This window comes from the organism of the source record quoted next, unplaced genomic scaffold, assembly GCF_019419815.1.
Source record: "Pyrus x bretschneideri cultivar Hongxiangsu unplaced genomic scaffold, Pyrus_bretschneideri_v1 Contig26, whole genome shotgun sequence".
In the NCBI taxonomy this organism is placed as follows: Eukaryota; Viridiplantae; Streptophyta; class Magnoliopsida; order Rosales; family Rosaceae; genus Pyrus; species Pyrus x bretschneideri.
Genome location: NW_025999568.1, coordinates 4,449,543 through 4,458,727, shown reverse-complemented (window position 1 = coordinate 4,458,727; position 9,185 = coordinate 4,449,543). Strand labels below are relative to the sequence as shown.

At 36.3% G+C, this 9,185-nt stretch overlaps 1 long non-coding RNA gene across 1 annotated transcript; it reads left to right on the top strand.

Annotated features, from left to right (window-relative positions):
• The first annotated feature begins 1,207 nt into the window (after positions 1-1,207).
• On the top strand, positions 1,208-4,159 carry LOC125478744. Its single transcript, XR_007259491.1, has 3 exons — positions 1,208-2,068; positions 2,888-3,006; positions 3,832-4,159. It is a non-coding gene; the product is annotated as an uncharacterized LOC125478744 (long non-coding RNA).
• The last annotated feature ends 5,026 nt before the right edge of the window (positions 4,160-9,185 follow it).

Here is a 9,185-nt window from a genome sequence, read left to right as displayed (position 1 = left end):
TTTTGCCAATCTATTCTAAAATGGCCTCTCAATTTTGCATTATTTACATATCTACCATTGTGTGTGGCTGTGCTTCAGTCAATAAGAGCAACTCCAGCGTTGGAGCCCTCCCCCTGGTAATGCACTATTTAATCCACCTAATGAACAGTAACTGCCCTTAATGAACAGTAAATAGCCCTGGCAATAAAATTTGCATCTCCATCGTTACACTTCAATAGCCCTGGCAATAGGCAATAAAATATTAGTATTTTTTTTATTTATTAAATAATACAAAATAATTTTAATTGTAATATCGGATAAGATTTTTAATCGTTCTCATTGCGCCATGTGTCATTATCCGAAGTATTATTAAATAATACAAAATAATTTTATTTGTAATTTCGGATAAGATTTTTAATCGTTGTCGTTACGCCACTTATCATAAAATCCGAAAAGACAATTATTGGGGATGGATTTCCGATAAATTTTTTAATCGTACTCGTTATGCCACGTGTCATTATCTGAAAATACAATTATTGGTGATGGATTTCTGATAAGATTATTAACCAATCACGTCGCGCCACGTGTCATAATCTGTTCACAATCTTTGAGGATAGATTTCCATCAGATTTTTAACGAATGACGACATGCCACGTGTCATAATCTGTTCACAATCTTTGAGGATAGATTTCCATCAGATTTTTAACAATTTTTTTTAAATTTTTATTCAATTAATTAATCTCTGCCGTTGGATATAAAAAATTTGAATTCCAACACTCCAGATTGTGCCACGTGTCACAACGGTAAATTTTCTTAATTTTAAAACTATTTTTATTTATTTATAAAGAATATTAATATCCACCGTTGAGATCGAACGGTCCAAATTAAGTGACCGTTGAGATCTAACGGACCGTGGGAAGCCACGTGGCTTCCCAACGGTAACTGACAACCTTTTTTTTTTTCTTCTGATTTTTGTGTCGGCGACGCGCCCCCACGCGCGGGTAGGGTGCACGCGCCTGACACAAAAAAAATTAAATATTGCGCTGACGCCAGCCTGACGTCACGTCCACCTCGGGCTCTCGGGCTGGCAATTCCCCACGGGCCCGGAGCTCGGGCCTCCACCTTCGGTCGGGCTGGCCCACGCTGGAGCTCATCCCCTGGCCCTCGAGCCCTTGTTTTCTCGGCTGTCCCCCGAGCCAAACCCAACGCTGGGCTTGCTCTAATCACGGAATGGGCTGAGAGAGATGTGGGATGATTTGTGGAGGGATTTCAGGGATTTGCATAGAGAGGGAGATGAGACAGAGAGAGGGATTTCAGCGATTTGCCAATCCTTCCCCTTCACACAGAAGCTCTGCAAAGCAGTAGTCTTCCTTTCTTTTCTAACCCAGCGCCGTTTCATTTCTTCTTCGTTCTGGAGCCCTCCCATATTTCTACAGCTCCTCTCGAAGCCAAAACCAAACCCAGCTCCAATCCTTCTTAGGCCACCTCCAACTACTGTTCTCTCATCTTCTCTAAAGCATCCATCAGAACTGAAAGCATCCTCCATCTTGACTCTCAGAATAGCAATCCAACAGACCTCGGACATGCAGCAATCAAATCGCAGGTCTCCGACATCCACGAAGGTAAAACGATGGAAAAAAGAAAAGAAACGGAGAAACAAGGAAGAACAGAAACGCATATAACAACAGTGAGACCAAATGGAAGATCTAACGGGGGAAAAAAAAACAGCAGCGGAGAAACCGATGCCTATAGATTCCAAAGGAAAAGGTACGATTGTTTACACTGAAATGTAGTTTTCATATTTCTCGTCTTTATGTTTATAGTGATTGTTTAAGGAATTCAAACTGTACTCAGTTAGTGTGTGTATTTTTGGAGCTTAAGATAAAGTTTTAGGCTTTTTTTTTTTCAAGTTGAGGCTAAATGGGCTTACAGTATAGTTGACTTCCTACAATGTGGAGATGAAAATTAACAAAGTCAAAGAAGACGGCTATGGCGTTCAATTTCAAAAGCTGTATAGTTCATTTAGAGGGATCAAGAATTACATTTTTTTATTGATGGAGTGACAAGCATGACCCAACCAAAATGAAAGGTAAGTTCAAATCCTTCCAAATGAAGGTCATTTTGTTAATATCAAACTGTTTTCTAAAATAGAGGGAGAAATGGACATGAAGCAATTTTTTTTATATCATTCAAAATCAGGAGTCTCAATGACACTTTTTTGTTAGTATCTTTATGTCTTTTTTTTTTTTTCCTTCAAAACATCGATATATGCGACCAATTATATAAAAGAATGTATAAAAGCCTATATAGTTGCTTGACTAATAATTCTGGTATTTTGGGGGCTTTGAGCTTTGTTTGGGGCTTCTGGGTTGGTTTGTTGGTATTGTTGTTACATGAGTTTTTGCAAAGATTGGACCTTTATTATTGTCTATAGGGAAACGGTTATAGGGGTGTTGAATTTTACTGTAATGTGTTCATGTAATGTATCTTTCGGTGTGTGTGTTTTAATTTCATAACATCCTTTGGTCAGTTTTTGTACTTGTAGTTCTACATTCATCACTGTTTAATTATGTTCTTGAATTTGAATTCTGTGTAGTTTTTTGTTCTCTGGTGCAGTATTACTGTACTCATAAAATCCCACTTCTCTGTGCCTCCTCCCCCTCTGCTTGCATTAGTTGTGAATGATTTTATTTTTTATTTTTTTATTTTATTTTTTATTTTTTCCATCTTAGGAGTTTGTCAAGGAGAAAGTTCGTGAACGAAAGAAATCTAATTGAGAAGCATTTTCTTTTTGGCAGATATCATAAATTAAATTTGGGTATTTGAATAATACTTAGTCTAAAAGTATACTTTGTTTTTTAGTGGTACAATTTTATATTTCTTTCCTATTCAGTATTTTATATGCCAGGAATGCCCAGAGAAAAGTCATTGAAGAAATGAGTGAAAGAGCCAAAGCATCATTTGAAAGTGAGGTTTTACAATTTCTACCATGTACGTACACCAGATACTTCTGACGTTTCACATAAGGTAACTTCCCAAACACTGATATTTTGGTTTTCTATTGGCATATGTGAAACCAGCTTGATTCAGGTTACAAGGTTGATGGTTGTGGATTGTTATCACATTTAAAGTGGGTGTTCAAAATATGTTCCGTAGTCCGTGGTTTACCATCTTGATTGTCTTCGTTATTGATTCTGGTTCCTTGGAAAATTTAGTTGAATTAGGAGGTCATGTTGCTTTACTTAGAAGACGCCTGGTTTTCCATATGTATTGGTTGTAGCACTATCAGTCAATAGGATAAAGTTTATGCCTGGTTATATGGGATTGAATTTGTGTCATTAATTTAGCTAGAATTTTTCTTTAAGAATATTCTATTTTTATGGCCTAAGTCAATTTCCTTAAATAATAGGACATAATATTGGAACATGATGAAACAAATTCTTCTTTTCCACTGAAAATAGCATCAGAGCTGAATAAAACTCGCTCAGTCCCCCACCAGCCCCATGACAACAAGAATTACAAATTGCAGTTTCGTATATCATTGACGAAACTGTAACTTCATGTTGCTAATAGACAGACAAACCATGCTCACCAGTTTTCATCCCATTTACAAATTGAACAGTCCATACCTTTGTTTGTTATGTTTATCACCACCAACAAGTAGTGTTCATGATCACCGAGTGGTACAAAGAGTAGCTTAAAGTGTTTTCTAACCAATATGATGTATAATGGTTGTTGTATGTATATATTTCCCATGTCCTATGTTTGTCGTACATATAACTACAAATTCATCAATTTATCATGGTTTGTTTTTCCCTTGTGGTTTCAATAATTGAGTTGGATGTGATGCAGTTGGAGTTGCAAACGTTGAGTCTTCAGAGCGAGTAAGTCTACAGGGATACATTTTGTTTTGATCTTATCTTGTGTGATTGCATTTGATGTTGGGGTTAGATGTGGAACATATTAAAATAATCACCGTTGATTCATAATCTGCAGATTTCATTCTACGTGTATGTAAATAGAGTTCATATAATCAAACATGTTTGACTATAATTTAGATACAACAACTTTCATTCTACATGTTTGAATATATGAACTCCAAAAACTTTGTTTACAAACTTGTTTGATTATATTCAGGTTAGATGGGAACTATTATTAGCACTCCAAAAATCTCATTTGATACTCCTCACAAGTGTATTTTTCTTTCTAACTAATAATTATATAAAGTTCGTAGTGCAAATTGAGATTTTTGCTCAATAACAATTTCCTAAATAACTGCTTAATAATATTATATAAACTCTATTTATATACATGTTTGAATATAATTTAGGTACAGAAACTTTCACAATCTTTATAATAATTAATCATAAATCATCTTTTAATATATTTGAAGCTATTATATTTGACAATATAACTGTTATTTTAATTAGATAGCAACATGAATCAAAACTATTGGTTTCGTTTGGTCTTTATCAAAACTTAAATTATAGTTGTAAAATATGATATTGGATAAATCACCGAGAATATATTCTTTCTATTTGATATGTTTTCTATGGTTTTAAAACTTGCAACATCGCGTGCGCACCCTTGCTAGTTATTTGTAAAACATAAAGATACCTCATCCATTTGTGACTCGCAATGTCTGTAGGATTCGATGCATGTTTTGATGTATTTTGATCGTCCTTGGGTTAGGTTTTGAGATTAATTCAGTGTTTGTTAATCAAAATTAAATTATACGTACTTATTTTGTTTTGATAGAACAAAGAAATTCTGATTGCAGATATGAACTTAGCTAAGTTAGAGCAATATGAATTTAGTGTAAACTAACAAAATAAGCTAATCGCGCTCATGCCATTCCCAATTCTACTGCCCAAGTCTATTAGAGTGATACCAAGCTCATGAATCCATTTCAGTGAGAAGTTTATTTCAAAAGGTTTTGGTGTAATTTAAGTGAGTTACCACTCAAATAGGCTCCATATAAACACCCACATTTTTAGTTTCTGACGATTGCCTGCGTTAACAATGTCTTTTTCCTATATGATATTCTAACCAACATATCTTAATATACATAGAAGTGATATGAACTTGAACGACACGATGCCTTAACCAATTAACCTAACACATTTGCAAAATGTTAATTTTATTAGTTTTAGTTGGCCAATCAAGCCACCTATTTCCATACCTTGTTTGTCCAACCAGTTGTGCTACGTCAGAAGATTTTTCAGAACCACCAAATAACTCCATCACAGGCAGCTTTGACGTGCATTTTAACTCATAATACCTCCACCTGCGATCCTCTCAACCCTCTTATGCAACCCCGTATTTACTACCAACAAATAACAACGTTTTGTCTTCAAATTATACCAAGAAATTAAAGTGAAAAGCAAGACCAAAAGGTCACTAATTTATTGTGTTTGTTTGTATAATTTTTAAGAAGGTTATTTTCACACTTAATTTTATGTTTAGCTGTTAGATTGAATAAAGTAAACGAAATAATGGACATAATCAAACAGGTGCATGATTATTACTTCCTAATGTTTAGTGCATGGGTAATTAAATCCACAAAACAGTTGACCTATCATTCAATGCCAAAACACAAATACCACCTACCCTCTGCAAGTGGAAATTTCAAAAGGGCCATTTTCAAAAGCACATCAGAGCATCTCTAAAAGTGGTGTTAAAATGTCCACATCATCAATAACGGTAAGAAATAAGACATCACCAACGTTTTCCAATCGAAATGCCAATTCATATGTGACATGACATAGAAAGGTAGCAGAGGAAGTTGCTATCAAATTTGACAATAGCTTCAAATCTACTTTTAGTAATTAATAAATGTATTTTTTATAATTTTTATACTTATCTTTTTCGTAATTAATAATAGTCCAACCTATTATAAGCCTATACAAGGTCGCTCATCACATCAATGTGAAACTCATTCTCAACTCCTCCCATCAATGTGAGACTCATTCTTAACACGCTTGTTTACGTGTTGCGAATTTTCAAGCCTAACACGTGGACAACACAACTTGAGAGACGTGGAGCGTGTGTGGCCATTGGGTTTCAAACGTGGGATTTGCTATGATACCATGAAGAAAATTGAGGTTCCACCATAAAACAAATTGGCAATATGGGGGAGTAGCCCAACCTCTTATAAGTCCATGCAAGGTCCCTCATCCTATCAATGCGGAACTCATTTTGAACATTTCCACCATTCATGAATTCAAGAATAATATGAATGTTTGGGGCTTTTGGAGAAAAAAAGATCACCACAATCTGCAACCAAGCAATCTCCGACCAAAACATCACCCCACCTGCATCCAAACATCCGACAGTGCCACCACCAAGATCATCCACTTAGTGCCCTCTACCCAACAACCACATCACGCCCAACACCATGAACACCCACCCGAAATTCCAATTTGTTGCCCAATTGAAATAAAATTTTGGTACCATCGTCTTCTTCTCTAGTCATGGCCAACTGGAATATAATTTTGAAAGAAATAACATAAATTTAAAATTAAATAGATGACTTATGATCTTGAATAATGTAAATGCAAATCTTCTTTTTTTCTTTCACTATCCCGGAGATGGAAGAAAGGAATGAGAGACTAGCGGGGCCCATACCTTATTATGTCTTATTTATTTATTTATTATTCTTTAGGACCATCTCCAACCCATGGGATAAGCTTTAAATTTTCAAGCCTAATACATGGACAACACAGTTCGAGAGACGTGGAGCGTATGTGGTCGTTGAGCTTCAAACGTGGGACCTGCTCTGATACCATGAAGAAAGTTGAGGTTCTACCATAAAACCAATTCGCAATATGGGGAGTAGCCCAATCTCTTATAAGCTCATGCAAGGTCCCTCCTCCCCTCAATGTGGGACTCATTCTCAACATTTCCACCATTCATGAATTCAAGAATAGTATGAATGTTTTGGGCTTTTGGAGAAAAAAGGATCACCACAACCTGCAACCAAGCAATCTTCGACCAAAACATCACCCCACCTGCATCCAAACATCTGATAGTGCCACCACCAAGATCACCCACTTGATGCCTTCCACCCAACAACCACATCACGCCCAACACCATGAACACCCACCCGAAACTCCAATATGTCGCCTAATTGAAATATAATTTGGTACCATCATCTTCTTCCCTAGTCATGGCCGACTTGAATATAATTTTGAAAGAGATGACATAAATTTAAAATTAAATAGATGACTTATGATCTTGAATAATGTAAATGCAATTTTTTTTTCCTTTCAGTATCCCAGAGATGGAAGAGAGGAATAAGAGACTAACGGGGCCCATACCCCCATTATGTCTTATTTTTTTATTCTTAAGACCATCTCTAACTCATAGGATAAAGCTTAAAATATAAGCTTTAAACCCCCCTCCGCCCAAAAACCATCTTTAAACATTGGGCTAAAATAAGCCCTGAGAAAAAAAATGTATCTCTGAGCTAAATTCCCCCTAGGATTTATGTTTGGCTTAAACTATTCTGGACCCACCAAACTGTCATATTTCAATTTGTTTTTAATTTACAATCCAACAACTGTGATCATATGAGATCAAATCTAACGGTAAAAAAAAAACAAGATATTTGACAGTGCAAAATTAAATCTAATGTCTAAAATAGTTATAAAAAATTATTTCAAACAAATTTCACTTAAAACTTTATAAATACCTATGTAATTGTATGATTTTTAATTACTTATTGGAATTTAAATATTTTTAGATTGAAATGTTCATAAAAATAAGGATGAATTTGTGAAAAATCAATAAAAAGTTAGAATATAACAATAGATCAACAATATTTATGTTAACTATAAATAGGTCAGTTATGTATTGTGATACTTAAATACATTTAAAATAAACAAAGATTATAAAATCTACCACTACAGCTGGCACTTGTTTCAACTAACCTTCCATTTCTCATAGTGTTGTATTTGGAATAAATCAATACCGATTTCCTAATACTGCTTTTTACATTTGGATTTAGACACTGCGTTGCAGTGCATCATTCCTCCCAACATCATCGTGCCAAGCATTAGCACGCTACCGTTAAGCATTGTGCAGAATAGTAAGGAGATGACAACAAGCTTAGATCTAGCAGAGGAGAAGCGCGAGCAGATCATCACCCGAATCGCAACCTACCAGCAGCAACTCTTTTTCAGCTATAATAAAAAGGCCAAGATACGGCAGTTCCAACCCGGAGATTTAGTCCTAAGAAAAGCGTTCATCACTGCCTGCAGATAAGGCTCTAAAAAGATGGATCCCATCTGGGAAGGTTCGTACAAGATCACCAGAGTAGGCGGCAATGGTAATTACACCCTCGCCGCCATGAACAACAAAAAGATTGAGAAACAATGGAATGCCTACAACCTGAGGAAGTACCATGTGTGACCTCCCACTATATTAAGACCCAAAGACTCAAACAGCTCAACAGGTACCACTTCATAGGTCGAGGATTATCAGTTGTTATGCAGTCTTTACAGTTAAGTTATTCGTTCGTTTCACTCATTTTTCAATGAGGAATTCAGAAGTAATTTACAACTTGGCTCGACTACATGCCTACAACAACTTATCTATCCTGCACTTCAAAAAAATATTGTCTTAGGGACTCATCGCAGGAATTGCACCCCCTAAGGGACCAACCATGCTCTCTAGTGCGAGAGGGTAAACTAATTCCCCGACACCCACATGGGCTTGCTCTCCAAAGCAAGAGGATAAACTCTACACTCCGAATATCCAGATGTGGATGAGCCAGGTTACCCTAGTATAACTAGATGCATGATGGCTTGCGTCGGGATTCCTAGAAGTAGCCACAATGGTCTTTTTCAAGACTTGGCTAATTGAAGAATTTTGGGTCTCTTGGCCTAATTTGTGAGGAACTGGACCCTAGAGATGAAGGGGGCACATAACGCGGCACGACTTATGGAATGATTTCCTGGAACCCTAAAGCTGCTATCGAGTGCACTAAGGTAGCCTACTGTTTCTAGAAGACTACCTACGGCTTGTTATTCGAGCAGTAAAGCCATGCTAAACTTATACAACTGAACATTTTTGTGAAAGGTTAAACAAATTAGCGTGCATATACAAAGCTTTATCCACTACCGACATGCTACGTAGTCGATAAGCTTCACCACTGCCAAGCGCGGAACAACCTACACCAAGTCCTAAAGTGTTGTGATACTTGC